This window comes from Hesperophylax consimilis, chromosome 23 (assembly GCF_061612785.1).
Source record: "Hesperophylax consimilis isolate HC1 chromosome 23, BYU_Hcon_1.0, whole genome shotgun sequence".
Lineage (NCBI taxonomy): Eukaryota > Metazoa > Arthropoda > Insecta > Trichoptera > Limnephilidae > Hesperophylax > Hesperophylax consimilis.
Genome location: NC_142858.1, coordinates 26,829,487 through 26,855,139, shown reverse-complemented (window position 1 = coordinate 26,855,139; position 25,653 = coordinate 26,829,487).

The following is a 25,653-nucleotide window of genomic DNA, read 5'->3' as shown; positions in this document are numbered from 1 at the left end:
GAAAGTGACAGTTCGGCCCGGTCCAAAGGACCCGGTCTTTAAGTTAGTGTTTTAGTACTTAAGTCAGTTCTAATCTAGTAAATAAGAGACCACCCAGACGTTAAAAAACATTTCCCATCGAGTGAAATCTGGCACGGTCAATTCAGCATACTTTTAGATTCCTTTTTTTGTGTTAATTTTGACGTTTATGTTTGCGGTAGTTTTTGACAGTTGACGTTTGTTTTCGCGGCTGTACCGAGTGAAGTTTATAATATTATTAACTTGTGCTTAGTAGAGGATAATAGTTATATGTTTACAAAGTGAACAATAACGCAGAGAAGACCACTCCAGAATTACCTTCCATCATCTATGGATCAACCGGACGATAACGTACGCCGAAGGAAGAAGAGAGGCGGCGCCCCCCCGCACTCTCCCACAACCGCCGCCGCCGAGATCCCGGGCACCAGCTGCAGCAGTCCCAGGCTAGAACTAGGTGATATTTCGGACGAGGATTCGGACAATTCTGAAGAATACTTTAGATCTGGGAAAGAAACTCTAAGCGATGTCCAGATGGCGCTGGAGGAATTGCAGGACACTTTAGCTGAAAAGCAATGTAAGGTAAGCAAGGAGCAGCAACTAAAAATTGCCAGAAACGTAACCTACGTAATTGGTGCTGTATCACAACTTACATTGGACAGAGAAAAACTGAGAGCTGATCTGACTACTGCCCAGGCTGGTTTGAAAGTGGCCCAGGCGGAAAAACGTTCGGTTGAGGACTGCAACCGTCACCTCGCGGAGAAAATTCAGCAGCTAGAGGCGGACCTAGGACCTGTGATGCGACGTGTCGCTGAAGCTACTGAGGCGACCATGTCATTTGCGGACATCACCAAAATAAAAACTAAAGATGCGACTCCATTGCCGATCACTCGTACAGGACAAGCAGTAGGACCTACAAAGCCTACTATATGCGTTTTTCCTAAGCTGGATAGCATTAAAGACAGCGAGGAAACAAAACAAAATGTAAGAAAAACTTTAAAGCCCTCAGCTTTAGGTGTCCGAGTAACCGGCATGAGAAACATACGAAATAAGGGAGTAGCGATTCATACTGCCAGTGTTGAAGACCAACAAAAATTATTAATTGCGCTCACTAATACGAATTCAAGTACTTTAAGCGCACGACTACCAGCAAAAAGACATCCCAAGGTAATATTTTTCAATGTACCTAGAGAGTTATCCGATGAGAGCTTCCTGAATAGCGCTTTAGCTGGAATTCCAAACATGGAGCAAATGGACACTGGAGAGATGATTTCGAATTGCCGACTCAGCCATTTGGCTGGCGCTCGATCTGGCTCAACCTGTCATCGAGTGTATGAGGTTCCGGCTAAGCTACGTCATCTGTTAGTAGAACAGGAACGGGTATTCGTGGATTGGACGGTGTGCCGTGTACGAGATTTTATAGGGCTTACTGTGTGCTCTAATTGCCAGATGACTGGACATTCATTCAAATTTTGTAAGGAAAAACCAAGATGCGCTCACTGCGCCAAGGAAGGACACGGACGTGAATCGTGCCCAAGCGCTGAAGCCAAGCCGGTATGTGCAACATGCACGAGGTTCGGTAAGGCCGCGGACCACCCGACGGGAGACAAGGAATGCCCAGCTTATCAAGCAGCACTATCCAGGGACTTGGCAACCATCGACTATGGCTTTAAATAATTATATAGAAGATGACTGTGAAGTGGACTTTATAAGAACAAACAATTTGAATCAATGGGTAAAAATGAAACGTAAAAGTGAGATAGGAGATTTAATTTGCATCCAAGTTAATATTAGATCAATATGTAAATATTGGGATGTATTACATGTATACTTAAATAGTTGCTGGGAGTTTGTAGACATTTTAATGCTATGCGAAACTTCCATACAAACTGACCTTATTGATTTATATGAGATACCGGGCTACACATGCTATAACTATTGCCGCACTAACAAGTCAGGTGGGGGCATTCTACTATATGTTCGGAATAATATTGTATTCAAACAAAAACAACTAGAATCGTTTTATTTTGAAAATGTATTTGGTGTAATTACTCTTCCAAATAAAGAAAATATTAGTATTTTAGCAATATATCGACCGCCGAATCTTAGCAAACAATCATTTATTGGGGAAATAACATCTGTTTTGACAAGTTTCATAGATCCTCTCGATAATGTTTTGTTCTTTGGGGATGTTAATCTAAATTTGATGAATTACCAAGATCCTGCTGTAATCTCATATGAAAATATTCTAGCTAGCAATTACTTAATCAAGTGTATAGACGGCGTGACTAGAGAAGCAATTGTAGACGGACGCGTTACACGCTCATGCATCGATCACATTTATGTTAGGTACAATAACGGGCATAAACAAGTGGACGCGTTATCAGCGTGCGTATGCGAGATTGCTATAGCAGATCATTACATGGTCGCAGTTAATATTAAATATGACGAGCAAAAGGAACCTTTAAACATTGCGAAGGAGATTATTGTTTTGTCCCAAAAACGTATAGACAGCCAAATACATAAAATAAATTGGAATTCCTTACTTGATGAACAAGACAGTATTACACTGTATCAAAAAATTAAAAACAATTTTATTAACCTATACGAAAGATGCACAGTATCATTCCTGAAAAAACCGAATAAAAGACCAAACAGGATCAAAAATTGGATAACTACTGATATTTTAGAGAAAATTAAAAAAAGAGATTTGCTATTTCGAAGGTGGAAGAATTCACCAACCAATAAAAATTACGAAAATGAATACAAGGCCTTTCGAAATAATGTTAACAAACTAATTACTAAACAAAAATCATATTTTTTTAAAGATAAATTTAAAACATGTTTCAATAATACTAAAAAAACGTGGGATGAGATAAATAAAATTTTAGGAAGAAAAACTAAAAGCAATTGTGATGAAGTCATCTCGCGATATGTGATAAAAGATCAGACAGTGGAAAGTGTAACTAACCAATATGTGAATTATTTTTCAGATACTATATGTCATATGTTGCACAAGTGTGATTTTAAAGCATCTAATATTGATACAGTAGAATTACCTCACAGTATGTACCTACCTAAAGCAACTATCACGGAGATAACAAATATTGTTAAAAAAATTAAAAACTCAAAATCTGCTGCAATGGATAGTATAAGAATGCACGACATAAAAAAACATATAAATATTTTAGCCCCAATTATTACGCACTTAGTAAATAGACTTATTACTCAAGCAGAAATACCTGATGATCTAAAGTGTGCTATAATTAGACCTATTTACAAAGGTGGAGTACACTCAGAGATAGGAAACTATCGACCTATCAGTATCTTGCCTGCACTTGAAAAAATCTTTGAAAAATATATTTCTTTAAAATTAAACAAATACTTACAGAAATTTTCCATTATAGACAAAAATCAATATGGCTTTCAAAAGAAAAAGAGTACTGAAATATTATTACAGGATTTCTCGAATTATGTAAATAATGAATTAAATAAAAAAATGCATGTTTTAGTATTATTTATCGATAATTCCAAGGCGTTTGACACAATTAATCCGCAAAAATTATTAAATATTCTAGAAGCAATAGGAATCAGAGGAAATCTACTAAATTTATTTAAAAATTATCTATCTAATAGACATATCTGTGTAAAAATATTTGAAAAACTGAGTGGGAAAAAAAAATGTACGCCGGTGTCCCGCAGGGGTCAATTTTGGGACCCACCCTCTATATAATATTTGTATCAATAATGAGTAAACTATTCTCACATGTTAAACACTTTGTATATGCTGACGACACGGCACTGGTCATATCGGATGAACAATTATATACTGCGATTAAATATATGCAAGAAGACTTTATATCTCTGATTAAATGGTGTCATGACGTAGGATTAATTATAAATACAAAAAAAACTAAACTCATGCACATAAGATCTCCACATGCAAAAGTTTCCATCATGCCTGAAATAATTTCTCATAACTTTACCTGCATCCATCAAAATATTGTGCAGCCCTGCTCATGCGAAACGATTGAGCTAGTAAACGAATATGTTTATTTGGGCGTGACTGTTGATTGCTACTTTAAATGGGACATACAAATACACAAAATTTGTAAACGGCTGCGGGCGATAGTGGGTAGAATATACAAATTGAAGTGTTTCGTTCCTGTGAATACCTTAAGAATTATTTACATGTCACTCGCGGAATCAACTTTAAGATATGGAATAACCACTTGGGGACATTCTTGCAAAACAAATTTAAATTACGCACAATCAATACAAAATTCTATCGTTAAATTACTAGTTAAAAAAAATATTTTTTCGCAAAGACGAAACATTTCACTTTTGTATCAAAATTTAACAGTTTTGCCGGTGCAGGCCTTATTGTGGTATAAAATATTAATTCAGCACATATCTGACTCTGAGTATAAGAGGAAAGTTGAACATGGGCACAATACTAGGTTCACAAAGAATGAAGGCATGCTTGTACCTAAACATAATAATAAATACGGACAGCGAACCCTTGAGTATAATGTGCCTAAAATATATAATATGCTACCTGGTAATATTAAGAAATGCGAATTTCCAAATAGAGTCAGATATTTGCTGAAAACGTGGCTACTAGGTAGAAATAATTTGTATTAGGCGATTTAATGTGTAAGTTTATTGTTATTGTATAAATTAAGGTCTAAGTTGTAATCTGTAAAAAGTTGTAATAAAAATCCTGTTTGACAAACTACTTAACTGTAGTTTAACGGGATATATATGAAATAAAAAAAAAAAAAAAAAAAAAAAAAAAAAAAAAAAAAAAAAAAAAAAAAAAAAAAACAGGAAACAAATCAATTCATTCACAAAGTGCCTGCAATCAGATTTATAACCGAATTACGAAAATTTGAAGAGATTCTTAGTAAATTAGTAATACTCATTTTAGTTATTTTTACAGACTGATATCATGTTTAGATTTGGTGTGTGAAGGATCAGGTATTGAATACCTCAGAAATATGCTGTCAAATGTCCGTTTGAAGGGAACTCTGTAACATTTCAGAATCGTATTGTATAATTTGGTGTCAAAAGATGTTATGCATTTGGTAATGGAGATTTTTTTTTAACTTTCACTCCAAATATTTTTTCGCACATAATGTAAACAAAACTTCAGAGTTTTTTTATAGCATACAAAGCTAAATATAGCATAATATTACAATATTTTGTTTTGTGTAAGTAAGTATAGTAGGAGCAGTCAACACTTTCGCAAAAATTGTAGATAGATAGTTACAAGAAGGCTATAATAACACATCTCGGTAATAATTACAAATAAAGGTGAGAATATTTTTTTTTCTGCATGGGTTCAATATAATTTTAAAAGATAATTTTACTTTTGATTTCTGTTTCACTGAATTATTACGTACATTTTTGTAAAAGCTAATATGGATGTATAACTAATTGATTAACCATCACGCCGTTTCCCCGCAGGGGTAGGCAGAGAGGATGGACCGCCAAACAACTCGGTCTTGGCACACACTCCTTGCCTCATTCACATTCATACATCGTCTCATACATACTCTTCTATTATTCTGACTCTTGATATGGCCCGACTCAAGTATCTAATTATCTTGATCGTGCCATGTATACCTCGGGCGTCCCCGACTTCTGCTACCATTCGAATTTGCGTCATGTATTCTCTTTACACTACTTTCTTAATGCCCAAACCATCTAAGCGTCCCTTTCTTAATCTTCATTAAGTTTACATCTAGTCCAGTCAGTGGGGAGTTTTACCTTGCAAAAGGTTAGGTAGTAGCGATTTTGATATATGTTGTTAAGATTGGGACTCTAAGGAAAAAAAAAAGTTTTCGACCTTGGGAGGGTCGAGCTCGACCCGCCATCTTGGATTGAAGGTGCCAAAATTTGTTTTTTTCAAAATAATTGTGAAGTGGTCGTTTTTACAACCAAATTGTTCAAGGCAAACTTAAAGACAACTAAATTACCTACATTTTTTGTTGATGGTTTTTTTTTGTAAGTCTAATAGGTAACGAGTTACAGTGGCGGAAATGTGAATATTTTTCTAAAAAATGATGAAATTCCCAACTTTGTAATTTTTTCGGGTTATTCATTACATAATTATAATAATTTTGCTAACTCATTTCCACACCACCATGAGGTAGAGAACATGGCGCATTTTTTATTGTGGTATCCCCAGTCGGTCTACTCCACAGATATACCAGCGATACATTACTATGAATTATGTTACTATAAATTATGTTACTTAATAACAGTCTTCGTCATCAATGTCATCATCTAACTCATTGCCTGTGATACTGAGATTCTGGGCTTCCATTGACAAAATCTCTTCTTCTTCGTCCTCGACATCGATGTGAACCTCTGGCGAATTTCGGCATGTTTGACCATTACAGCACCCACATACAATAGAACACTTCAATCCAGATTTCCTGCAGCTACATGCAACGCCGCATCCTTTTTTACAATTGCATGAAATAAATTTTAATAAAGTCTCGGGTGCTGGTTTCTTTGTCATTCTTACTGGAACAAGCCCGTTGGTGTCACGTTTCCAGCCCCAGTTTTCTGGATTTTTTTGGATTCCATACCATTTTTGGACTTGATGGTACGTTCTAAATGCATGGTACCGTGCAGCGTCGTTCGTTGGTGGCAAAGAGGCAAGATTGAATTTGCTTTTTGTTGTCGACTTTGCGAAACGTTTGTAGTGGACTTCTTCCAAGGTTTCCTTATCCATGTCACCCCCGTACAAAGCAACAAGAAAGCGTATTCCTGCAACTGCTATGTCTTCTGGTGTTGCATCATGTTATTTGAAGATTCCTATCATGGCATTGAGTCTTGTGTCGTTTTGCACAAGCGAACAAAATTTTGTTTTTCCTTGGTTGAAGAAGGACGATGTTGTATCGCAGCCGCTAAAGGCATGAAGAAACAGAATATTCTCAGCCGCCTCTTTGTATTTCACACTATTCGCGGAATACAGTCTTTCAAAAGTTTTGCATCTCCCAGGTTTGCGAAGATATATACCTACTACTTTTGGGTGGTGCTAATGCTGTCAGCAGAACTAGGAGATCAACTTCTTCGCCAATAATGAAAACAGCGTCATATGATGAACACAAGGAAATCGCAGTATTGACAATCAACTCATCAGCATCTTCTTCAGCTTGCTTAACTGTAAAATCATTCTGTATAAATTGCTTTGTAAGCATCGAAATCAGACGGACTTTGTTATTTTCATTGGCTAAAAATCGTTCTTGTGAAACTTGAACTGGCATTGTTTCATCGAAAAGAACATCTGCAGACATGAGCATCCAGGCAACGTCCTGTAACCAGGACTCAATCCGTGTTGCCAAGTCAGCTGTAGACTAGGATCCCACTATAACAAATCAACGTCATCGAGTACACGGATGATGCTATATAAGTATATTGTAACGTAGAAATACGTTAAAATGATATTGTGTCATATGTTCGTAAAAAAATTATCAAGAAAACTGGAGTTTTACAATTTTTTGTCAAAAATTTCTTCTTTCAACCGCTGTAACTCGTTACCTATTAGACTTACAAAAAAAAACTTTGTTCAAAAAATGTAGGTAATTTAGTTGTCTTTAAGTTTGCCTTCAACAATTTGGTTGTAAAATCTACCACTTCATAATTATTTTGAAAAAAACAAATTTTGGCACCTTCAATCCAAGATGGCGGATCGAGCTCGACCCTCCCAAGGTCGAAAACTTTTTTTTTTCTTTAGAGTCCCAATGTTAACAACATATGTGAAAATCGCTACTACCTAACCTTTTGCAAGGTGGAGCCCTTTTTTATCCCCCACTGACTGGACTAATCTGCCTTGCACTCTTTGCGGATCTCCACATTTCTCACATGTTCATAAATGGTTTTACCACACATACGTCTCAGAAATTGATTTGACGAGTCTTATATCGCTCCGTGTACCTACGCGCGACACTCGACAGACCGCTCTATATAATGTTCCCATATCTGCTAACAATTATTTTCAAAACTCACCTATTCAAAGACTTCACATACTCGGTAATAAGTATAGCTCAATTGATGTTTATCATCACCAATCAGTATACAAACTAAAATACAGTATACTAGAATGTTTGTAACAGATTCATAATTTTTTTTTTCAAACGCATATTTTATTGTTTCATTTTAACTAAGCTTTGTTTTGTAAAATTCCCAATCGGGCAAAATAAAGATTGATGATTACAAAGATGGTTTACAACAAACTGTAGTGTTTATCTTTATAATAATAATAACAAACTTACTTGTCTTGTGTGTATTACCTACTTACATTATTGTACTCTTGTAACTACACTATATTTATATAAACTTATCGAACTCATTGTCCAAATTCCAATAACACCGTAACTATATACTTGAATTGTATCTACTTAACTACCTACCTATATCTGTTATATTTTTCTCAAGTTTATGTATTAGTTTAACCTATGTTCTGTAAAATATTCAACCGACGTACTTTGTACAATAAACTTTGCTTGCTTATGTTTATAAAATAATAACACCATAACAATAACCCTACACATTGTTATGTAAGTTCATACTCAATTTATTATGCTATGTAATTAAAATATTTTATAATGCTACTGAACAACATAACCCATAACATGTATATGTAAAAGCCTTCTAGGCGTTAATAAAATGAAATAAATAATTTAAAAAAAAAATGTCATTTCTACAGCATTAATAAATGATAAATAAATGGTATTATTGATTCACCTACTCTACTGCAACTCATTCCCTTCAATATCTCCACGCAAAGACTCAGAAATAATGAACTGCTCTTCCTCAACCATCATTCGACAAATTTTGGATATTATTCACCATTGTCCAGAATGTGTAGACTGGTCAACTCAAGTCAAAACCTTAACTTCTTTGGAATAAGTCTGAATGATTTTTGCCGGTCGCTAAACAAGTGACGGAATATTATAAGTGTCCCGTGGTCCTGACCCACGGCGTAGTCTTGACTTTATTCGACTTGTCACTGTAGACTGGTCAACTCAAGTCAAAACCTTAACTTCTTTGGAATACCTAAGTCTGAATGATTTTTGCCGGTCGCTAAACAAGTGACGGAATATTATAAGTGTCCCGTGGTCCTGACCCACGGCGTAGTCTTGACTTTATTCGACTTGTCACTGTAGACTGGTCAACTCAAGTCAAAACCTTAACTTCTTTGGAATAAGTCTGAATGATTTTTGCCGGTCGCTAAACAAGTGACGGAATATTATAAGTGTCCCGTGGTCCTGACCCACGGCGTAGTCTTGACTTTATTCGACTTGTAACTTTATTTTCTTATATTATATCTGCCTTATGTCTTTGCTTTCATGTACCTTTGTCTAATCCTGTATTTTTCATTTTATTGTTTTCGTGTTATTATTTTGTAATTTGGACGATGTCCGTTAATAAATAAATAAATAAATAAAGTTTACTTTCAGGGTAGGTACCAGCACTCCACTGTGGACTGCTAACTTCGCTTCTTTGGACAATAATATACATAATAATAATAAATAATAATACTTGGATGACTCGTATAGCGCCGTTTTTGAGCAAAAACACCCCAAGGGCGCTGTACAAACTTATAATACATTTCTACAGTGATCTATGTTATTACTTAACTATTTATGGAGAAAATATACAGTACAATACTTACCTGGTAGGTCACTTGAGATTAACACTTAATTAATACATATTATTGTCCAAATTGTTGGGCGTATAATATATATATATTAAATGTAATAAATAAATTAATGATAATTTTATTATTATTATATTTTGTATCTGTTTGTTCATAATAAGATAAAGCACAATTAAATAAAGTTAAATTTATTCAACGTCCTTCAGGTGACTTTTCACACAAACGGCTTTATACAAATTATCATAATTATTGTTACTGAGCCGTAACTCTAGCTACAAATCTAGACACTGAGTATTATTTGGAGATGGAACATTCCCTCTATCCCACAGCGAGACCATGTGCTGGTTTAGGGGGAGATCGGATTTCCGTGTCAGCGCTAAATTACTCCGGGTCACCCGAACAATTCACAATGCGCTGCTTTTTATTTACGAGCCGTTTTTTCAGGCAAGACCAGATTAACTTTCAGGAATGAGGAATGAGAAATGCCAGCAGCGAAGCTTGTCATATTATTATGTAGTGATGGATGGCGGATGGAAGGGTCGCTTGGGTCCAGTGGAGAAACCTTTCGTATATATGAATATGGCAAGCTTTTACCTAGTAAAATATTAGTACATTCAGAATATATCACAAAAGTAATTTATTTAACGCCCAGAGGGCTTTTACATGTAGGTGGTACAATTTTGATGACAGACAATTTTGAAACATGAGAAAGAAATAATAAAAATAAAATTACATTAAAAATAATATTTGCAAGAAAAAAAAATAACAAGAACATAGATTAAAAAATACAGCGATTTGACTGGTTTACAAAAATACAACTTCCATTTAGGAATAGTGTTGAAATAAGTCTTTTACGTGATCCAGAAAATTCGCTAAGTTAATATTAAATATATCGACATCACCTAAGTATTGGTTTCCCATAGTGTGTAACCATTGTATTGGGGAGTTCGTAATGCAATTGCGCTTATGTGTGTTGCAGTGGAATAGTGCATAAATGCCATGTTATAATAATAAAAATAATAACATTGCATTTATACAGCTCAGTTTAGTGTCCTTTATCTTCAACTGCGCTTTACTATAGCAAACTTAAAAACGGTAATTTAGTTGAGTGGTCAGGTTCTTAAAATTATTCCTACCGTGTGCTTTAACCAATACAGATCTAATATCTAATATTATAACACTTAATATACTGTTTATACAAAGTGATGACAAAACTTAGAATAACAATAACAGCAGGGCAGGACAAAACAAGAACATTAAAACTAAAAAATAATATAAAACAGGAGGCATTTTATGCTCAGAAATGAGAATCTTCTGAACCGACATTTTAAAAAAGGTGACCGGGTATCTCGTCAAAATGACAGTTCAACACACCTACAAAATGAACATATGATATAAAGTAATGAACAGTGCATTCCAAGACCTAGTTGTGCGATGGTTCATCTTCTCTGCGTGCCCCTACGGAATAAAGTCTCGCTAGTTAGTAAGTTAGGTATGTCAATACTCAAAATGTTTATAAATCTTTTTGAATGGTGCAAATCTATCAACAAACTTGCATTGAACATAAAGAAATGTCAGTTCATTAATTTTTACAGAATAAATAATCCAATATTTTTTCAATATACATTAAATGATAAAAACTTAAATTGCGTCAGAGAAATTATTGACCTAGGTATATTGTTCGATAGCAAACTAACTTTTGTGTATCATATTAATAACATTATCGGTAAGGCCCTGGATTTGTTTTGAGAGTTTCAAAAGACTTCAATAATTTAGGCACATTTATCATGTTGTACAAAACCCTTGTTAGATGCCAACTAGAGTATAACTCTAAGTTATGGTTTCCCTTTTACAATATTCATTCCGATAACATTGAAAAGATTCAACATAAGTTCCTGAAGTATATAAACTATAAATTGCATATTCCTGTAGAAAACATTGATTATAACTACTTACTTAGATAAATTGTCCCTATTTTAACTTTCAAAAAGAAGAATAAACACAGATTTAATAGTACTACATAAAATACTTCATTACAAAATTGACTGTCCTGAGTTACTCCAATTAATCAGCATCCACATACCCAAAATATCTTGCCGAAATTTACTACCCTTTTATTTTTACAACACCAGGACACTGTCTTATCAAAATTCCCCGATTCCAGGACTTCACAGTCTCGGAAATAAATACTCTGATCTGGGAGATATATTTCATCTTAAAAATAATCAATATAAATATTGTTTATTTCAATTCTTTTATATATCGAGACACAAATAGACATCTATTATTTACGCAATATATATATTTATATATTTTTATTTTGAATATCTATTTATGTGAGACTTCTTATCATTTTTACTAATGAATCTTATTTTATTATATGCTTTTGTTGTAACATTTAATATTTTTTTTGTTGTATTATGTTTCCTTTATTGTTTTAATTTTGTAGAATTTATAATAACTGTGATACTCTACTATCAAACTTTGTAGTGTGTAAAAGCCCATTAGGGCGTGTAATAATAAATAAATAAGTAAAATAAAAATATGGTTGTTCATTTCAAAGAGCAAAGCTAATCTTTCTGCTAAGTACAAAATACCCGGAGCCGGCCATGTGTGGGTCTTCACATAGGATTTAGTGACATCCACTTTTACTTAACCGCGTCTCCGTCTAATTTCCTCTTCCAACCAACCCGTCTCTCAACACCCCCCTCCCCGCTTACACACCCAACTAAGAACTAAGCCATTAGCTTTTAAACTTGAGGTGTCCTAATGCATTGTGAGCGCGTCATTTTTTTTGCTAAATAATATGACAACCATACATTAACCCTTTGCGCGCTGAATAACGGATACAATAATAGGCATGGGATAGTTCTTTTTTCCTGGAGAAACGTGCCAAATCTATTTTAAAATATCAGACATTTATTTTGAAATTAATGTTTCTAATCCGTTTGAAAACGTGCCAAGTCAGATGTCAATCAGATATATAATTTCACTTTCACTACCCGTCGCTTCGATAAGGCACTTTGAATGATCCCAGCGTAGAAAAATTTGGGCAAGTTTAAGGTTATAAATCTGTTTATTACATTATTACTTATCATTGTTAACATAATTTAAAAAAAATGAAAGGTTTTCAGTCATAAAAGCGTAAACTCATTTTCTACATTTCGTAAAATTTTATGGTTATTAATGATTTATGGATTAAAAATAAGTATTTTTGTATTTTATTCAATTGCCTCGTGTTAGTAGGCCGTTATTAGTTGGCACCTAATAATGTCTTAAATAGCAGCGGGAGGAATGGATTTATGTGTCCAATCGCTGATCCCTAGATTCCTACCCCCTCTCATTCCATTTTCCTTCCTTGAATTTCTTCTCGTTCCTTTCTTTAAACAGTGAGGGAAATTATATTCTTCAGGGCGTCTTATGAGGGGTTCATGTAAAAAAATTGAAACACGTTTTGAATAATTTAGGTTCCTACATAGTGAATTCCAGCAGCCGAAAATATCTCGGAAACCCAAAATTTAATATACATTTTTTACTCAAAATAATGTCAGGAATCATTGGTTAAAGAAGTCAAGTACTTCTCTTAATACCCTGTACAAATTTAGGTACTTATTATATATTTTGCTAGGACCATTAAACTTAATAATTATTGATAACGTCCATAAAAAAATGACTGTGCTTTCTAAATATTCGAATACAATTTCTACGTATAATATGACGCACCGTTTGAGTTAAAACCTACGTAGTACCTACCGACGTCTTTTAACACTCCTTCGTGAGTATTTTTTCTGCCAGTGATGTTTATTGACGGTGTTGCTCCGAATCCAGTTTAAATATCAAACTGTCAAACACGAACATGTTTATCGAAGATTTATCGTGTTTATTCCGAACAATGTGTTTGAGAATTTGCGAGTAAATCCGATGCAGGACCACACAGGTCAAGCGGAATACGCAGAACACATGTTACCCGACCAGAACAAGTAAGTCCTAGAGATGGGAAGATGTTCACTGGATAGAATTTGATATTTCTCGCAGAAAAGATACCAAACACATGGCCGGTTTTGACCAACGCTGCAGGGTGGGTGATTGATGGCGATGGGTAGGACGTGAGGACTTAATGCGAGACTTCTGCCCTTTGCAGTGAATGGATTTGGTAATGGAGCGTGTTTCCTCGTTAATACTAATAATCTCGGTCTATCTCCGAATCAGTAGATGGCAACTTTCAGACATCTCGTCGGCAGTTTAAACAATTATGATAAGAAAAACAACAATGAAAACAGATTTAGTGGAGTGTTTTAGTCTATTCAAATCCAGTATTAGGATATTATGAAATATGTTTTTGTATTAGTTATTGACAATGCACAAGCATTTACACAATTATCTCTCAAAATAGTTGTGAATGATAAATACTTGGAGCAGGTGAATGAGTTCGTGTATTCTGGAAGCACGTTTTGGAGAGATGGGAAGGCTGATAGATATATTGAAAGAAGGATATACGCAGAGAACTCCATATATGGGGGACTGAACGCGATTGGCGCTAACAGAAAATTGTCCAAAGAAGCGAAGCTAATAGTCCACAATGGAGTGCTGATCTCTACCCTGATGTATGGCACTGAGGAATGGAACTGGCAGAGGAAGGATGAATGTATTCTGAATGCTGTAGAAATGATCTTAAAACGTGTGACAAATGTGGAGATCCGCAAAGAATGCAAGGCTGATGTAAGCGTAATGCGTAAGATTAAGAAAGAAATACTCCGATGGTTAAGGTATGTAGAAAGAAGTGCAAGGAGAATATATGACGCAAATTTGAATGGTAGAAGTCGGTGACGCCCAAGGACCATGTGAACCAGATACTAGAGTCGGGCCATGTCAAGAGTCAGAATAATAGAAGATTACGTATAAGACGATGTATGAATTTGAATGAGGCAAGGGGTGTGTGTCAAGACTTAGTTGTTTTGCGGTCTGTCCTCTCTGCCTACTCCTGCGGGGAAACAGCGTTATGGTTAGTTAGTTAACTTCGAAAAACTGCCAAACACTTAAGGGGAATGAGGGGAAAATAATTACAATTATTTAAAGATTTTCTTAGAGAAAAATAACTTTACTTTTAATAAAACAAAAAAATAATAATGCAGGAGTTCCACAAGGGTCGATGTCTGGCCCAACGATATATACATAATTTTAGTGTCGATAAGGAAAAAATCATTCGGAATCCCTGTTAATACTGCTCTGTCTATTCCCGAGACAGTGGCTGGTCACTTTCAGCATTTTCAAGTTCAAATCTTCCAGCTCCTTGAGGTGGTTTCTCAAGAAAACGGCGCTATATAAATATTATTAAATCTTATGATACCTATTACGAAATAATTTAAAATAAATTTTTGAAAAAATTATTTGAAGACAATTAAAATAACATTCTGTTAAAATTTTAGATTAGAGGTAGGTAAATACTATATAGCTTTTCTGAATTGTTCTTCGCACAAGTAGTTTTAATTATGAAAACGACACTTAAATACAATAAAACTTTGAGATCATTGAACCTGAATAATTTCACGCAGGAATAACGTATATCACAGACAACCTAAATTGGTATATGTTCTTACTATTGTGCTGTAAATATTTCCAGGTCTGAATGAAATTCTCGTCACGTCTCATATCCATTAGCTTTCCGGAAATAGTTTGGAGAATTCTTTTGTTTTCTTAGCTTGCCTCAATTGTCATCAGGGGCTTCCCAAAGATCCCCTTTTCAAGCAAGTATTATAAATAATATTCGGGAAGCGGGTTTGGGTACCGCTGCCCCGGGAATAATTTATTGAATAACCAACACCCCTGCCATAGGTCACCCCAAGTGGTTCGCTACGTTAGGTGATATAGCAAGGGTTCCTGGGTTCATCGGGTGAGGTTTGTTAAGAATGCACCTGCCCAACAGTTGCGTGCACTGCCAGATCGGAAGAAGCTAGTATGGGGAGACCCTTTGACCTCTCCAGCCGGTCTCTCGACCCATCTGCCTTGCGCCGCAGTGGAATGGATATATTCATATGTCAGTCACTCCTGGACACACTGATTCCCATATTTATACCCAACCCCATTTCCAGACTTCTTCTACTTAAAAAAGACCCCTACACAGCATCCCAAAAGATAACATAGGCTACGAGGGAAATTATTTTCCTCAGGGCCTCCTGAGTGGGGTTAATGTAAAAAAAATATACACATAAATATATATTAAATCGTGCTGCGTTTTGTATATATATGATAATATTAAAACATGCGCACAATTTCCAAAACGCATCGTTTTAAATGGCCGGACATAAAATACACAGTTATTAATAACTTACAATTTTAACTAATAATAAAAACTGTCCATTTTGGATGTTTTGGATTTAAGTCGCGAAATTTGAATATACTTGGTAAGTATATTAGAACATTCTCTAGTAAAATATATCTTCCTCTCTACTCTTTCAAAAATTTAACCTTTTAAAATTAATTCCTTATGTGAACAATAGTTTTGTAATTAAAGTTATGTGTCCATTTAGTAATGCTCGTGGCTCGCACTCCGGCCACGTGTCTACTGCATCGCTGGGGAGCTTTGCGCTAATCCGTACGAGGCGTAACGCATTCAGTCCCTGTTCCCTGTCCCCGGGCTCACCGCTAACTAACCATGGTGGGAGGTGTCAACGAGGAGGATGGATCTGGCATGACGAATTCTACACATTTAAATTCAATGTCATATTAAGTTAAATTTAAATTTAAACAAAATTGAATTAAATTAAATTTAAAATTCAATTAAATTAAATTTAAAATTCAATTAAATTAAATTTAAAATTCAATTAAATTTAATTTAAAATTCAATTAATTTTAATTTAAAATTCAATTAAATTAAATTTAAAATTAAAATAAAGTAAATTTAAAAATTAAATTAAATTTAAAATTAAAACTTTAAATAAAATGAAATTTTATTCAATTCAATTCATTCAATTTCACTAAGTTAATTTAAAATTCGTTGTATTTTTCAAGAATGTTATCTACTAGTATTCTCTTTTTTCCTACGGAATAGAGGCCCATGGGGGGGAGGGGGGGGGTGGAACCCCCTAAATCAACCCCACTCCCTAATATATGCCCTTGCAGGAAATGTGGTAATTCCTACAACATTGATAAGTATTGAAAGAAATTTAATGGGTATTAAGTAGGCAAGTTTTTAACCAAAAGCTATATTTTTTATTATTTTCTATCGTATCTAAGCAGGTTTCGAAAAAACCCGGGAATTCCCTTATGACCCATTTCCGTATCCGTTTAAATGCTGACAGGAAGGTATTAGTGCACCTGAAACCTGCAGCCATTGTGCGACCCATAATCCCCATTGTGCTTTATCTTCCAAATTGACATGTTTACACATAATCTTCCCCAGTTTCTCATTCAAGGATTAACGCAGAAACTATTTAGCAAAAATAGACGCCATCTTTTCCGTGACTTTCATCAATGGTTTGTAGGATAAAATCTTAAGTCCCCCGAAGACTTATCATTTTGCGTAGTTTAAAAAAAAAAATTCTTTTGAAGGATATTATTTGTGTGCTGCGAAAGGTATGATGCGTTTTTATGTTGTCGATGGGTGGGCAAATTGAGAAGTAAACAAACTTTTAAAATGGTATACAATGAAACAAGGAACGTTACATTTTGTAACAAAAAAATGTAAGCAGGTACTACCCACATCACACACAAACTTATTTTATATAAGTATATGTTTTTTATAATTTTTTACAAAGGATGAAAAGAGTCTGACCTTACTGGGTACCCCGTTCTAAGGTCACATAGTAGGTACATGGTTGTAAATTAGGTAATGTTTTTTTCGTTAGAATATAATTTTTAAATCAAAATTTACAAAAATATTTTAATTACTTACTTGTAGTCATTAAAAATAAAATGTTTTTTGTATTATAAAATGGAGGCCTCAGCACGGGTTTGTCACCCAGTAAGGCCAACTTTAATAAAATGTACTAAGAAATGTAAAATATGTAACCAAAATAAAAATTCTGTGAGTGATTGTGACTCTGGTTCAATTAACACTGATTTATTTTGAATTTAAGTGTCATTTTCATCATTGGAACTGATTGTGTCAAGATTTCAGACATATAATATTTTAACAAAACATTATCCAACACAGCTGATGTGTCAAGGGATAAGACTATCCCGTGATTTTTCAAGAGTCTGCGCTAAATGTTATACATACGATAGTAAATTTATTGGTTAGAGGGAATTAATTTCTCTATTTCAACTATGCTGTTTATCCCAGCGGCAAGTCGATAAAGTCGCCTTCTGTGCAGAATAAACAGAATTACAGATATGGCAAAGGTTCGCAAACTGTGTTGATGACCTGCGAATATATTTTAACTTTCCGGTTACCACGAGAGTTACTTTTTTGCACTATTTCTCTGCATGACTATCGAAAATTGCATCTTTTCTGGGATTCGCTATTACTTAGCATCCTAAGTGGGAATATATTTACTAACGATGTAGTATTACTGGCAAGGCAAAAAGACCTGCTTACGAACCCCTTTTCGAATATGTTTGTTTTTTTTTTTAATTTTTAATGTGGCACCTTATGGTATTTAGATTATGATTGGAAAAAAAATTATTAGTTATGTCTGAACTTCACAAAATAAAATAAAACATGAATTTTGGCGACGTTTTTTTTAGAAAAACAAGGGGCCAGTGTTAAGCGGAAATTTAAACCTTATCGCTATCTGCGTAAGGAGTGCGTGATTTCGTCCATTTCAGAATGTTACACGTCGAGGTGGATCGCCTTAACACCCCGCATTCCGAATATCTACCGATTTATAACATACTTCCCTTGAACACTTTAAAACACATAGCTAAAAAATGTAAATTTTGAAGTTTGCCGAGCTCTCAAAGTAATTGACTCGGAACACCCTGAAATCTCATTGCTCATGTGGTTAAGTCATTTGTCGAGAGATTTTAACTATAAATCATTTTTTAACATTACTGTACTCCATCGAATCTCCCGTTCAAACCATCTTCTTCTTCTTATCGAAGGTTTACTACGGAGCCTTAATACAATTTATGAGTGTTGGTCGATTTAGTTTTGAATTTTTCCTGACTATCGAAATTTTCTCCAAATCTTTCGCACCACAGTTTGTAAACCACTTATCTATAATAGGAGCTGCTCCATTTTCCGTCTGCCACTTCCAACCAAATTAACTACGCCATGTTGTTTTACCGACACCACCGCCCTCTGAGCACACTCGGCACACTGCTCACCGCTTACTGCTTAGCAGAGGCGGTCCATGCCTTAATGCATTTGTGCAATACACTGCCGGATATTCATGGTAACATTAGATATTATATTTTAAGGATATTTTTTATTGTTCTTTAGAGTATTATCCCGTTAAACTACAATTAAACAGTTTGTCAACAGGAAGTACATGTTCAATTATTTATTAATTTATTCAATTTTCTTCAATTCAATTTAATTCAATGGATACCTCACATCAAACAAATCACAAATAAACTTCTCAAAACAATACTCATTTTCCTAAACATAAGAAACATATATAGAATAAAACAATTGAAAACAATACATTTTGCACTTTGACAATCAATAATAGAATATGGAATTATTGCTTGGGGAGGAGCAATAAACTCGGCTATCAATTACATAGAAACCGCACAGAAAACGATCTTAAAGGTAATACTAAAAAAACATAGACTGACAGATACAGACCAAACATTCAACAGCTGTGACGTACTAGATATGCGCCAATTATACGTTAAAACACTACTAAACTACATTTTTGACAAAAAAAAATTTCAACATACACAAAAAAACACTAACACACCAGTTAGACAAGCGTACAAAGAAAACATAAAAACTCTGACAGTAAATTCAAGCTTTGGACAAAGACACTACCAATACCATGCAATAAAAGCTTTCAACAGTTTAAAACTTGAAATTAAAATTGAGGAAAGTAAAAATAAATTCACACACAAAATTACAAAATGGATTAAAGAACAAAAAAGACAATATTACCAAAATTTCATAGCATAAAATACAAATAAAACCTTCACATAACACACAAAACCAATATAAACACACATCACTCACAAACACACAAGATTATTTTCAATGTACTATTTTTTAAATTTTAAATATATTATTATGTATTTTTAATTTTAAATGTTATAATTTTTCTCATTAAATGTATTATGTAGTTAATATTTCATATTATAAAATGAAGGCCTCAGCACGGGCAAGCCACCCAGTGAGGCCTACATTACTGGAAAACCTGAATTGTAAAAAATATTGTACCTAATAATAAAAAAAAAATTACAATGTAAATATGTGCACATAATATTATTACTAATTATGTATATACATATTTTTTTAATATGTGAAAAGGTTGAGGTAAGGTTCCCGTAAGTACTTAGGCCATAGGCCCATTGTGCTATCTCCCATTTTATCTCATTCTTTAGCAGTAATTCGGTCCCTTTAATAAAGTTCACCAGGGTTGTCATTTGATATGTGGCTATGTCTCTTGGTTCTACAATGTGTCTTTCCAGGTATCTGAGCCTTGTTCCCAACAGAGTGGGACGTTCCTACCATAGGTGAATTGGAGTCTCTCCATCCTCTTCACATTTCCTGCATTTGTTGGTGTTTTCCATTCCCAACAGCTTGTGTCTCCTGAGATAGCAGTGTCCCGTTAGTAGTCCTACCAGTTCCCTCAGTGAGTTTCTGTCCATATTGAGTAGTTGTCTGGTTCGCCTTGGGTCTGGTCCGTTTATGAGTACTTTGGATTGCCTCATTCCTGGTGCCCTTTCCCATTTCTTTTTTAATTAAAAATATACAAAATATTGTTACTGCTTACAGGCACACACAATCTAAAATAACACTAAAATTACATGCTAATAAATAACAAATATTGATTGATATTGATGACTTACATAAATTATTTCTACCTATGAGCCATGTTTTCAGCATAAGCATATCTGAATTCATACGGAAATTAAAATTTTTATTGAATAGATGAATACATGTAAAGTTGTGAGATATTATTTCAGGTGTAATCGGAACTGAGGCATGTGAAGATCATATGCGCAATGCGCATGAATTTAGTTTTTTGGTATTTATAATTTTTAATGTTACCATTTTATTAGGGACGTAAAGTCTGCATACATTTAATAGAAACGGTTCATCAAATATGACAAGAGCCGTTGAAAACAGTTTCTTCATTAATGATCCAATTTAATATAAAGCGTGGGTCCCAAAATTGACCCCTGAGGTACACCAGGAAACATTTTTTTAGCTCATTTTCTTTTTAATATTTTTACACATATATGTCTATTAAATAAATATTTTTAAACAAATTTAGTAGGTTTCCTCTGATTCCAATTGCTTCTAAAATTATTAATTATTTTTAAGATTTAGAATGAATTAGGTAGGATTAATGGATTTGGAACTAATTACCAATTTTAGATGTTAGAGTGCTACAAAATCAACACATGACAATATGTATTCTGTATAAGTAATGCTCCCGGTTTTAGTGAGTTTTTATCTGTTAAAAACTTTTTTTAAACTGAGTACCTAGTAATCAATAGATTTTGAAAAATAACCTTTATTCGACAGCATCATGGCTTTATTGATGTGATCATTAGTTTTTCATGCACGATTTTGGGAGTGGATGTATATTGAGGAGTGACGGATATGGCTCCTTTTACTGAAAAAGATGGAGTTACATGTGCGAAGCTCCCGTCATCATTAAATTTACCTGTATTACATGTTACCATTTTTTTGTTAAATGCACTGCTGTCAAATTCATTCACGGGCCGCCTCTGCTGCTAAGGTAGGTCCTGCTTCCAGTGATTCCATTCGCCAACTCCTCTCGCTCTGCGTGTCAACTCTCCCTATCAAAACACTCGCCACTCCGCGCTCTTCGTAGCTCTTTGTTTCCGTCCTACGACGGGTCTCTTTATGCAATTCAATTGAGTTGTTAATTTATTTCGATTGCTTCCCGTGAAGTTACCTACTTTTAGGAAATTTATTGTTCAATTGCTTTGACTCGACGTCGTGAAGCTATCTGTCAAAGAGATTGGAATATATTAGCTCTCTTCGTAGGTACCTACTCCTAGCTTTCTAACCTAACCTAACCTAACCAAACCTAACCCAACCTACCAACATTAAAAAATGAAACCCAAAAAGTTTTTCCGTTGAATGTATTTTTTGTCTTTTCTATATTAGATTACCGTAAGAATTCTGACGGCCTCCGTAGCCAAGGGAAAAGGCTCTCGACTAGCAAGCTTGAGGCCACGGGTTCAAATACAAATTTATATAATTAATTTGTGTTATTTCACAAATTACTCATTCGATCTGAGCTGTTCAAATCGGCGTGGGACAAAGATGTAAGGGGTGGCGCCTCCAACGAGTTGATTTCACATCTGTGAGTAATATTATCTAGGCATCTACTGTTTTTTTGCTATATCTACGGTTGTTTGTTTTGAAAGTTAGCATAACCAAATAATACACTAGGTAAATCGCCCTCGAATTAGCTATCTGAATCGCAAGATAATACAACGCTACGAATTGTGTCAGCTGACAACTAAAACACATAAACAATAAACGTCAAATCAACTGCGCGCTGCGTATTTAGAGAACACTTGTCACGTGGTCACTCGCATTGCGTGTATAGAATATAGAACGTTGATCTGGGAACGTTGTAATGCGTGTATCGCGTACGACAACCCAGTGTGTCTCTACCTTTAACGAAACCGTTTCCTGATAAACTTTAAAAATAATTAATTTATTATGAAGATGTGGGAATACGTATTTCGTCATGAAATATCTTGTATGTACGTAATTATCGGACTTAACTCATCCAAGTAATCATAATTATTATTACATCATTAGTATTACCTCCTGATACACATTTCCCGTGCTAATTCCTCGGAAGTTAGTTGCTCCCGAAACCACTACCTTGCGAATGAATACATTACGATTAATTATTCTCCGAAAAATAATATTTTCGCAAACAATTCAAGGATGTAATCGCAGGAGTCCACATTCCTATCTACCAGAAATAAACCTAATTTTAATTTATACTGCGTTTATCAAGTAAAACTTTAAACTTTAAAGCATTATAAACAAAACTTACTGATGTATGAACAAATAAACGATCTATTACAATCAAACTGAATATTACTCAGTTTTATAAGAATTATGTAAAAAAATTAGTAGAATTAAAAAAAAAGAAAACTCTCTATTGCCTTCTGAAATTTTCTTTCGGAGTAAAAAAAAACCAGTGCAAATAGAAGTTCAACTTTGATGAAAAAAATCGCATGGTGAAAGGTATTATTTAAAAAAAAACCCGGACACTTTTTTGTGCGTTATTAGAAATAAAACTTGGGAAGTACCTGGCTATCCAGATCTGGTCACCAAACACGGCTAGTGCCATTTATTTTTGTTTTTTTGTTTCGAATACAAATAAAATTACATAGTTTTCCTCACTAGGGATTCCGATATGGAGGCGGACCGTACATCATGATTTCTTCATTTCCATGTTTGTTGATTTCATCATTTCCATGTTTTTTGATTTTCTCACATTCATGTTGGTTGATTTCACAATTTTCATTTTTGTTCGTTGATATTCGTTGATTTCCCCATCTTTGTGTTTGTTGATTTCATCATTTTCATGTTTGTTGACTGTAGATTGGGTTAGTATTACTGCGTAATGCATCTCATTCGCTTCATTTAAAGCAACGCGTTGATTTCGAATTGTGGACTAACACGTGGGCGATACTGAAAGTATCTGCCGCTACGAAACGTAGTGGAACCATAATGTTTTTTTTTTAATATTCTTTACTTACAAACAAAAATATGTGGCCATCTTACCAATATATTTATAAATGTGGCCAGTCTTTAAACTTTATATACGCCCTGAGTACGTTTCAATCAATATATCCATTTCTATAAAAAAAAGGATTTTTCTTTGTTTGTCCCGTACGTATTCCTATACCATTCAATAGATTGAGCTGAAGTTGCGCTGAAGAATTTCGAAGTTGTTTTTATTAGTGCCAGAAGCGTTAGAGAGTGATTTGGATGGCAGAAGAAGTCGGGAACGTCCAAGAAAGACTTAACTCATTACCTCTAAACTAGAATGAGATAAGGAGTATAATTAAAATCGACATAATGTGGTTTTTTAACAATAACAATATGGATTTCAGTATAATGTAAAATCCATATTGTTATTGTTAAAATCCATATTGTTATTGTTTTTTAACAATAACAATATGGATTTCATTATACTACATTAAGTGAATGGTAGAAAAAGTCGGGGATGCTCGAGGAAGACATGAATTAGATTTGTGGTAAAACGAGACGTAAGTGATGAACGAAGAAAGATGTGTAACGAAAATATATGACTTGAAAGTGAATAACTTTACCCCAAGACACTTATAAGTCCCCAAGCAACGCCGGGTACGCGTCACTTAGTAACCAATAAAATCAAAGCATTAGAATTAACTGAAAGAATATAGGTAACGATCGATGTCCAAAATAAAATTGAACTTCGATGGAACTCATTGGAATTCTAAAAGTTTGCGGAAAATTGAAATGGGTAAGTATATGTTGATTTGCAAACAAACTTTGCCAGCAATCTTGTTGATGCTTTTCTTCCTCGTGATTGCTTTTAAGTGGGCACATAGCAATCTTACATATTTATTGACTAACTGGGAAGTTTTGAAAACTCTCATTAGTTCTTTCCATGAAGGTTTACCTACTTATATGAAAAAGAATAATAAAATCGGAGAAATATTTAATTTAAAATGATTACATCAAATATTATTGAAACAACGCAAATAATATTATTTAAACAACCGGAATTATATAAATAAGATAAAATAGTTTAGATTATTCGTATAATCTAAACATTAATCAGTGTTTAATGCAGCAGCACGGCTCATAACCGGGGTTTATAAATATTCGAACATTTCAGAACACCGTCGTAACCTTCACTGGCTCAAGTATCCTGAAAGAATCCAGTACAAATTGTGCTAGATGGTGTTTAAATCCATCAATGAAATAGCCCCACCCTACATCTCTGAACTATGCGTCCTATGAAAACACTGGTCTGAGGCAGTCAACTCTTAGATCACCAACATCAGCAGCTGTAGGCAGACTGATGGAACCTAAGCGTAAGCCAAGTACTAAGTTTCGTGATCGCGCTTTCGGAGCATCTGAGCCGAAGGCTTGGAATAAACTCCCTTCGTAACTAAGATCCATAACAAGTCCAACAGAATTCAGGTCTAAACTAAAAAATTACCTTCTTAAGCTGTCATACATTTAAATTAAATATACCATTCGTGAGAGAAAGTCCAATTATATCCAATTTTCTAATTATTTCCTAAATTCTGTATCTAAATTTCGCTAATAAACAATTAGTTAATGTTAATTAAGTGTTGATCTCAAGTTACCTTCCAGGTAAGAATGGTGCTATATATGATCTCTATATATTGTTAGTAGCTTATTGTAGAAGTCAAAAATCATCCAAATATTATTATTATTATGAATGTTTCCACTTCTATTTATACAGGTTCTATCTCCGATGATTTTTCTAGAAAACGAAAAAACCTGGTGAAAATTTAATTCATTTGATAAACGACTGTGTATGTGAAAACCTTACTGATTGAAACGTAAACTAGAAATTGACATACAATATGTTCATGGAAAGATATATAAGATATTTACATTGCTTTTCCAGCCAAAGAGGATTGTTTATCTATTGTATAGACTTGAAATAACAATAATAGGTAATCGATTATCGGAATTTTTCCAATTCATTTTAAATATTACATACACTTCATCATTTTGAAGATGTCGTAAAAAAAACATTTTAGAAACAAGATAAAATTTTCTTTTAGATTTGAAATATACATTAATATTCAATTCAATTATGAAAAAGTTAAAA